This window comes from Podarcis liolepis (assembly GCF_965112155.1).
Source record: "Podarcis liolepis genome assembly, chromosome: 5".
Taxonomy (NCBI): domain Eukaryota; kingdom Metazoa; phylum Chordata; class Lepidosauria; order Squamata; family Lacertidae; genus Podarcis; species Podarcis liolepis.
In genome coordinates this window covers 57,840,395-57,848,363 of record NC_139556.1, presented here as the reverse complement: position 1 = coordinate 57,848,363, position 7,969 = coordinate 57,840,395, and the positions used below count along the sequence as shown (strand labels likewise).

Genomic DNA, 7,969 nt, shown 5'->3' with positions numbered 1-7,969 from the left:
TTAATGTTAAGTGTTTATTTCATAGAAATCAAGTAATCTGTGATGGGGAATCATTTTGCTTTTATATCAAGGACAAAGATACTTAGTTATTGGAGGAATTGCCATTGTCTTTAATTTCTGAAGCAATTATTATTCTTGTTAGGGTCTCTGTCTTTCGTGTCTTGTTTCCTGAAGATACCAGTGAATACTTAAAATTATATTTCTTACCATTTTCTTACCATCATAACAATCAACCCACTATAAACAAAATATGCAATGTACAACTCCTAGTATCTTTGCTGCATCAGCTGCATGGACCAGCAGAGACTGATTTAAGTTGGAGCATCCATCTTACTAGTACTGCATTGGTGAATTAAATGCAATCAGAAAAAGAACATCTGAACCAGCTTTGTGGGTAAGCCCTTAGACATGTTGGTTTTTTATATTCTTTCCCAAAACATTTCACAGCTTTCTTAAAATGCTATTATATGCATATGTGTTTATTTTGTTTTCTTTATAATGAAATTTGTCTCCATTCAGTACAAATTGGAACAATACATAGTTGAAGGTGTAGCTGCTTTACCCTGGCACAATGCCACCAGAGTCAACAAAGCTAAGTTTATTAATACCAGCAGGTAATCTGGCATGTTTCTGTATAGACAGGTGGCTCCTCGTAGGATAAAAGCATGTATGCTGACTTTAGCAGAATCATTGCTCTCATTTCCCCCTACACCTTGACCCTTTTGCTAATGAAAGCAGCAAAAGCATAACTGAAACGTCATCTCAGGTTCCTAGTGAGTTCATATTTTCCAAGGATATTTGAGTCATTGTCCTGTATAATGTCAGCATGATCCAGCTAAAGAAAAGCACTTTTAACCTCTGTTGATTTCAACTGAGATAGGCAATCATGTGCTAAGTCAGTGGAAATTGTAAGGCTACAGTTCCTAATAAAACTTACCAGGAAGGAAATTCTTTTCAACTCAAGAGGATTAAACTTCAGAGGAAGCATATGTATGAGCAAGCTGAAAAGTGCTTTACTTCAGCTGGATCATTCCCAGCAGATTTTAAGGTTGGGTGAATATGAATATTTTTTTTTTGATACGGTCAAGCTGTGTTTGCTGATGTTCTGCAAAAAAGGAAAGGGGTTTGTGATGTGTGGCTACTGCCCACTTAGAAAGACGAGGATTCAGATTTCAATCATTCCACAGTAAGAATGGTTTGTCTTGGTCAAATTACTTTTTTTATTTGGCAATTCATATCTACAAAATGCAAACTGTCAAATTGCCTCCACACCAGCAATGAGCATGTGAGGCTGCTTTTGAGGTTAAAGGTCACAATTTAATTAAGGACCTGCAAGGGAAAAAACTAGAAAAAAGGGTGGGTCATCTACCTTAGTGAAGAGTAACATCTTTTTCCTTTACCATCCATGTTCAGCACCTCTAACCTGTCTGGTAACTGATCAGTGCCCTGATAGCCTGTTCACTTAAAACTGCAAGCTAAGGAGCAGAACCATCTCCTCCTGCTGTCTAGCATTCAGAGGGATGGCCTCATCAGCACCATATCCACTCTCCACAAGGTTGGTCAGCTATAATGATGGGAGTGGGTAAACATCAGTGCTCACCACTGAAGTGAAGCCAAGTCCCCTCCATGGCTGCACTACATGCCTGTTATGCTGGAAAAGCCAACTGAATTGATCAACAACTCTTCAGATTTGCAGTATGGAGTAGGTGAAAAAAGATGGTTTCAGCAGTCACCCCAAAATTTCTTACTTGGCTCCTAATGGCAGCTGGCTAATCTCACATGTCAAAAAGGGATGGATGGATGATGCAGGACAGCTTATACAGGCAGCCTGATTTTGTCACACAGATGTTGTTAGGGCTGCCAAACATCCGCATTACCAGGATTTCAAAGGCAAGTCAATTTGGCATTTTTGTATATAAAAGAAACTCCGACAATTTCGGGGTCTTCTTAAAAAGCTCAACAACTTTCCGTTGTGTCCTGGCCTTTACTTTTTGAAATATGGTGTGAGACTTTCACAGTGCCATTTCCAAAGGGTGTTAGGGGCAAAAGTGGGAGTAAAAAGTGCCGGGTATCTTTTTAAAAACAAACAAGACACATTTGTTGAGCTCATTTCTTGGAAAATTGCTATAAAGCAGTTTCTGCTCAGAAAAGTACCTCATTCATTAGACTATAATTAAAGGTCAAACGTTAGGGAATGGACATAAAGGTGAAGAGGGGGATGAAGCTGTCAGGTTTGAAGTCTGGTTTGGGGCCATGTGGACAGCAGGTAAGTGCCAGCATCTCAACACTGCTTGCTTTATAAAGGAACAGATGCACATTTCTAGGGCTGTCAACCCAGTGCCCTTTACAAAACTGAAAATTCAAATCAAGGAGTATCAAGGGGAAATGCATGCCAGTGTTGTTTCTCTGATCAAGAGCTTCACCTCATGTCTTCTCAGGGGATCTCTCTCGTAATTTACTTCAGTGCTTCAGGGTAAGTGATTTTCCATCTGCCTTTATCATCTGCCAGCAAGCCAACCTTACTGTGAGCAGTGTGTGCTTTCGGCACCTTTCACCTTTTCACATTGGTATCCCTTGAACTCAGCTCCAGGCCCAGAATGCAATTCTAATATTCTTTGTCTGTTTTATTTACCTCTGTGACATTTTCTCAGCATGTGGCAAAGTGTGGTTTGGATTAGATAAATATGCTGAGGTCTGTAGTAAATACCTTCAACTCTGTGATTAGATCCCCTTCAGAATACACTATTCCAAAATATCCAGTGAGCTCTTAATAGCTAACAAATTTATCTTGGCATGAGTTTTTGTAGACAAGATGAACACTTTTGCCACATTAAGTGTGTTGATCCTTAAGGGGGCACCTGGGGCCAGTTGAGGGTATTTTTATTCAGGAGACAGAACAGCAAATTGTGCTGCTGTTTCTCTAAGTCAAGGTGCAGGTTGGCAAGTTATGGTGGTACCTGAGAGAGAAAACCCCACAAGCACCCCTCTCTGGAAAGAAAATGCATCAGTAGTAAATTTTAAAGTTACAAATTGGTGCCGTTTCATGACACCCACATCAATTCTGTCTAATAATAGGGCTACCCTTAGAGGCATAGGACTATTTTAATGCTTTACTGCAACATACTAGCACAACTTAGAAGCTCCCTCTCTCCCTTTCTTTCTGGCCAAAGTACATTGATCAATCAGTTTCATTGATAGCAAACCCAGTTGTCACCTGACCAGTTTAGAACAGTTTTGGTTTTGCCCCTCCTTACAAGAAAGTTTGGAACATGGGTGGCGCTGTGGGTTAAACCAGTGTTTCCCAACCACTGTTCCGCGGCACACTAGTGTGCCGCGAGATGTTGCCTGGTGTGCCGCGGGAAAAATTAAAAAATTCGAAAGATTTTTTTTTTTTTTTAAAGTCAAATTTTCGATTGGGGTGCCGTCACTAGATGACCCCTGGGGTTCCCTCCCTCCCTCCCGCTCTGCGCCTCCCTCCTCCTCCTCCTCCGGGGAGGCCCTTCCTGGCTCTCGGCCAAGGCTTGGCGGCTGCCATTCACTCACTCGCTCGCCCACCCGTCCCTCCATCCCTGCACCCGGCCTCTCCCCCTCCGTCCCCGGCGCGGGGGCTGCCGGGATCCGTAGTCCCCTCGCCCTTGGGCTCCGCGCCCGCGCGGGGTGCGCAAACTACGTTTCCCAGCGTGGCCTGGCGGGCCGGGCGTTTTGTTTGAAGCGCTCTTCTCCCGGCCATGGAATGAGCGCAGCGGCGGCGGCCGGGCAGGCAGGGGCTCTTCCGCGCAGACCCCGCGCAGCCTGCCTGCGCCCCCGCGGAGATCAGGCGGCAGGATGGAGCCCGGGGATCCCCGCGGAGGCGGAGCGGCGGAGGCGGAGGCTGCCCCCCAGGTAGGGCTGCGTCGGGGGTTTTTTTATTTTTGCAATGCTGCATTCGCGCCGGAGGGGACGCATCGGACCGCGGGGAGACCCCTTGGCGGGCGTGCAAGGCAATGCATGCGTGCAGGCGTTGCATGGAGTGCAGTGCAATGCAATGGCAACGCGGCGCCCTGCATGCATGCATGCAACTTCCACCGGCGCTCCGGACTTGGCAGGTGAGGGGTTCCCCAGTGGGCGGCAGAGAGAGCCGGGAGGGCGAAGGGGAGCCGGGGGGGAGCAGCGCTGCTCCCCGAGCCGAGCCCGGGGGGAAACTTCGGCGTTGTTGCGCCGGGTGTTGGAAGCGGAGGCTGGCGGGGGCCCCTCACCTGCAAAATCTGGTCGCCTCTCATATATTTCGTGCATTGCATTCATCGCCCGCTTTCTCCTCCAAGGAGCTCCCGGGGGCGCGCGTGGTTCTCCCCGTGTTATCCTCGCAACAACAGCCCTGCGAGGTGGGTCAGGCGAGTGGCCCAAGGGAGCACCCAGGGATTGTCCTGGCCAGGTGGGGTGATTTGAACCCTGCTCTCTGCCCGGTCTTCGTCCTCATTTAGCCCCCACATGTGCATGACTGTGCATGACTGAGGTTTTCCCCCCTCGTCTTGGCTATGGTGTGAGTCTGTGCTGTTAATTAATGGGGTTCTGCCTTCGGAGAAGATGAGCCAGCCCTCAAGGAGGTGATTATGTAATTTGCTAGCAATTCATGTCCCTCCCGGCGTGACGCTGCGCGCTGACGTCACGGGGCTGTAATGGTGGTGTGCCTCAAGATTTTTTTCATGAAACAAGTGTGCCTTTGCCCAAAAAAGGTTGGGAAACACTGGGTTAAACCACAGAGCCTAGGGCTTGCTGACCAGAAGATCGGTGGTTCGAATTCCCGCGACAGGGTGAGCTCCCGTTGCTCGGTCCCTGCTCCTGCCAACCTAGCAGTTCAAAAGCACGTCGAAGTGCAAATAGATAAATAGGTTCCGCTCCGGCGGGAAGGTAAACGGAGTTTCCGTGCGCTGCTCTGGTTCGCCAGAAGCGGCTTAGTCATGCTGGCCACATGACCCGGAAGCTGTACGCTGGCTCCCTCGGCCAATAAAGCGAGATGAGCGCCGCAACCCCAGAGTCGTTCACAACTGGACCTAATGGTCAGGGGTCCCTTTACCTTTACTAGAAAGTTTATTTCACTAGTAAGTGGTAATTCAGAATGTGCATGCATTTAAATGAACAGTATTATGTCAATCAAGAACCACTGTCCTTGCAGGAAATGGTTTCCTGAGATACCTACCAAAGATGCAACACATGCACGGTAACCTGAGTACCAAATTGGAATTCCAGGCTAACCACACAACATGTCACTACCATGTCTGTTTTCAGGTGACTTTGTGCACTGTTTCAGTGAGGTGATTGTCAAGGTGCACGTGTCCACTGTTTATAGCCTGAAGAATTTACTCTGATGGTTTGTTTTTCCTATGGCAGTTGATGAGGTCAGATTTGTAGGTCACCACCTGGAAACTGATTAACATATCTGTAAAATGGAATGCTAGACCTGACTACTAGCCAGCTTTCAGGAACAAAAAGATAATTGACCTCAGGAAACTGCCTTTGGCAGTCTCTTTATTATTTTTATTGGGGTGTCCCACAAACCAATTACTTTTCACAATGGGCCTTTTATGAAGCTATTTAGTTTAAAATGGATTTTAGAAAGACTAGTTGTAAGGGAGACAGGAATCCCAAAACAAGCTCAGTAGAATGGATTATTATTATTATTATTTATTTGGTTGGAATAACCAGGGGAGGAACATCTTGAACAATAATCCCGCTAGATTATATTGGTGTCTAAGTCTATAGCAATTGATAAAAAGAAAAATTCTGCATGTAGTGCAGATGTATATGCAGTATTGAATCCACTAAGATGACCTGAGAGAAAACATGGGATGCCAAGTTTTGTTCTTCTTCCAAACAAGGTAAGTGCAAGGATTCTCACTCTTTTTTAGTTAGTTATTTTTAAAAACTATATTCTAAACTATCCTTCATTCAACAGCTTCCAGGGTAATGCACAATCATAAAAATACAATATAATAACGTCCTTTAAACAACAATAAAACTGAGAGGCAACATAAATGCAAAACTACTAAGCAGAACAGACACCATAAAAACAATTTAAAATGTCTGGGCAAATAAAAATGTCTTAATCTGGCACCTAGGCCTGAGGGTGCTTGCAAAACAAATAGCTCTATGATTCAAGCTGAGCCACCTATTGCAAGGGGATTTGTTTTCAAGGAGTTCAAGACAATGCATATTATTTATTTATTAGATGTATACCCTGCATGTTCTTCCAGAGTAGCCCAGGGCAGCAAACATATCAATACTAATACAATTAAAACTTCTAAGAAAACAGTTTAAAGCTCCTAAAAGTAATCACCTCCGAAATTATTAATTTCAGGATTGCCAGGTACATAACTTTCAGCAACCATGAGCATGTTCTGGGCAGTGGTTGGCGGTGTCCTGCCATGGTTTGTGCCCAAGGGGCCTAACTGGAGTGTTATTAACACAATGTTGGTGACATGTGCTGTCTATTGCTAACTCTTCTGGCTGATTGCAATCCTGGCTCAACTGAACCCTCTCTTCGGACCACAGTTAAAAAGTGAAGTAATTTGCTATCTAAAGTACCATTGGCCCTTAACCGATGTGCTCTTCTACTGCAGTTTATGAACTGGGATATGAAGATATTTTCTCTATGTAAAGCCCCATCAATCCAAAGATGCCTTCTAATGTACCGTATTTTTCGCTCTATAGGACGCACTTTTCCCCCTCCAAAAATGAAGGAGAAATGTGTATGCGTCCTATGGAGCGAATGCAGGCTCCTTGGCTTCAGCGATAGCAACGCGAAGCCTCTGAAGTGCAGAGGGAGAGCTCCCCCCGTGCTCCGGAGGCTTCGCGTTGCTTTTGCTGAAGCCTGGAGAGCGAGAGGGGTCACTGCGCTCCAAAGGCTTCAGGTCAGTGAAAGGAACCCATAGCCTTTGGAGTGCAGCGTGAGTTCCCGCTGTGCTCCAAAGGCTTCAGGCGGCTCCTGGCTTCAGCAGAGAGGGAGAGCTGTGCAGCGCCCCTTCAGCAAAGCGGGAGGAGAAATGGAAGGGGCTCCGTTTCTCCTGCCGCTTCGCTGAAGGGGTGCTGAGCAGAGAGGGGAGAATTTTTTTTCTTGTCCCCCCCCCTAAAACAAGGTGCGTCCTATGGTCGGGTGCGTCCTATAGAGCGAAAAATACGGTGCTTTGAATCTGACCATGTCTGTTCAGTGCCTTACTGTTTGTTCTATTACAAGAAATGCTTGCCTAAACTTGTTGCTTTTTCACCTTTGAAAGTGCCTAATAGATATCTATATCTCTACTTAGTACAACATTGTGCTTGAATTTCAAGTATTATAAATACCCCTCTTCTTTGCACTGACAGTGGCTAGATGGAATTGAGAATTGCCTCTGAGCATTTATGTGCTCTTTCAGGTACTTGGGTGCAAGGCATTTAGGGCCTTGAATTACTAATACCTTGAATTGGGTCCAGTAGCTCACTGGCAGCCTGTGTAGCTCTCTAAGGACCAGTGACACATGGTCCCATTTGGCTGCCCCACTTACTCACCTAGCAGTCGCATTCTGAACTAGTTGCAGCCTCCAAGACAGCCCCACATAGAGCACATCACAGTAGTCAAGGCAGATGGTCACAAAAAGCATGGTCAACTGAGGCCTGGCTTTCCTGATCCAGGAACAGGCATACATAGCTGATGAACCAGCCTAAGCTGGGCATAAGCACTTCTGGTCACAGAAGCCATCTGATACTCCAATGACAAGTCTAAATCCAGAAGAACTCCCAGACAACAGATCTGTTCCTTCAGTGGAATTATAGCCTCTCCATCCATATGATTTTTATGGATTATGTTTTATCTGAGCCCCACCTATTTATTTAAAATATTTGTAACCTGCTTTTTAAACTAAATGTCTTCAAGGCAGCTAAAAAGAATACAGAGTCCAAATGTTGTGAAAGCATACCTAAATTATTAAGTGCTAGTTAACACTTTAAGCATTGCAGC

General features: G+C 45.6%; 1 pseudogene across 1 annotated transcript; it reads left to right on the top strand.

Annotated features, from left to right (window-relative positions):
* The first annotated feature begins 6,363 nt into the window (after positions 1-6,363).
* Positions 6,364-6,783, top strand: LOC310707625 (V-type proton ATPase subunit e 1-like; annotated as a pseudogene). The gene has a single exon. The product of its transcript is annotated as a V-type proton ATPase subunit e 1-like (transcript).
* Positions 6,784-7,969: the final 1,186 nt, after the last annotated feature.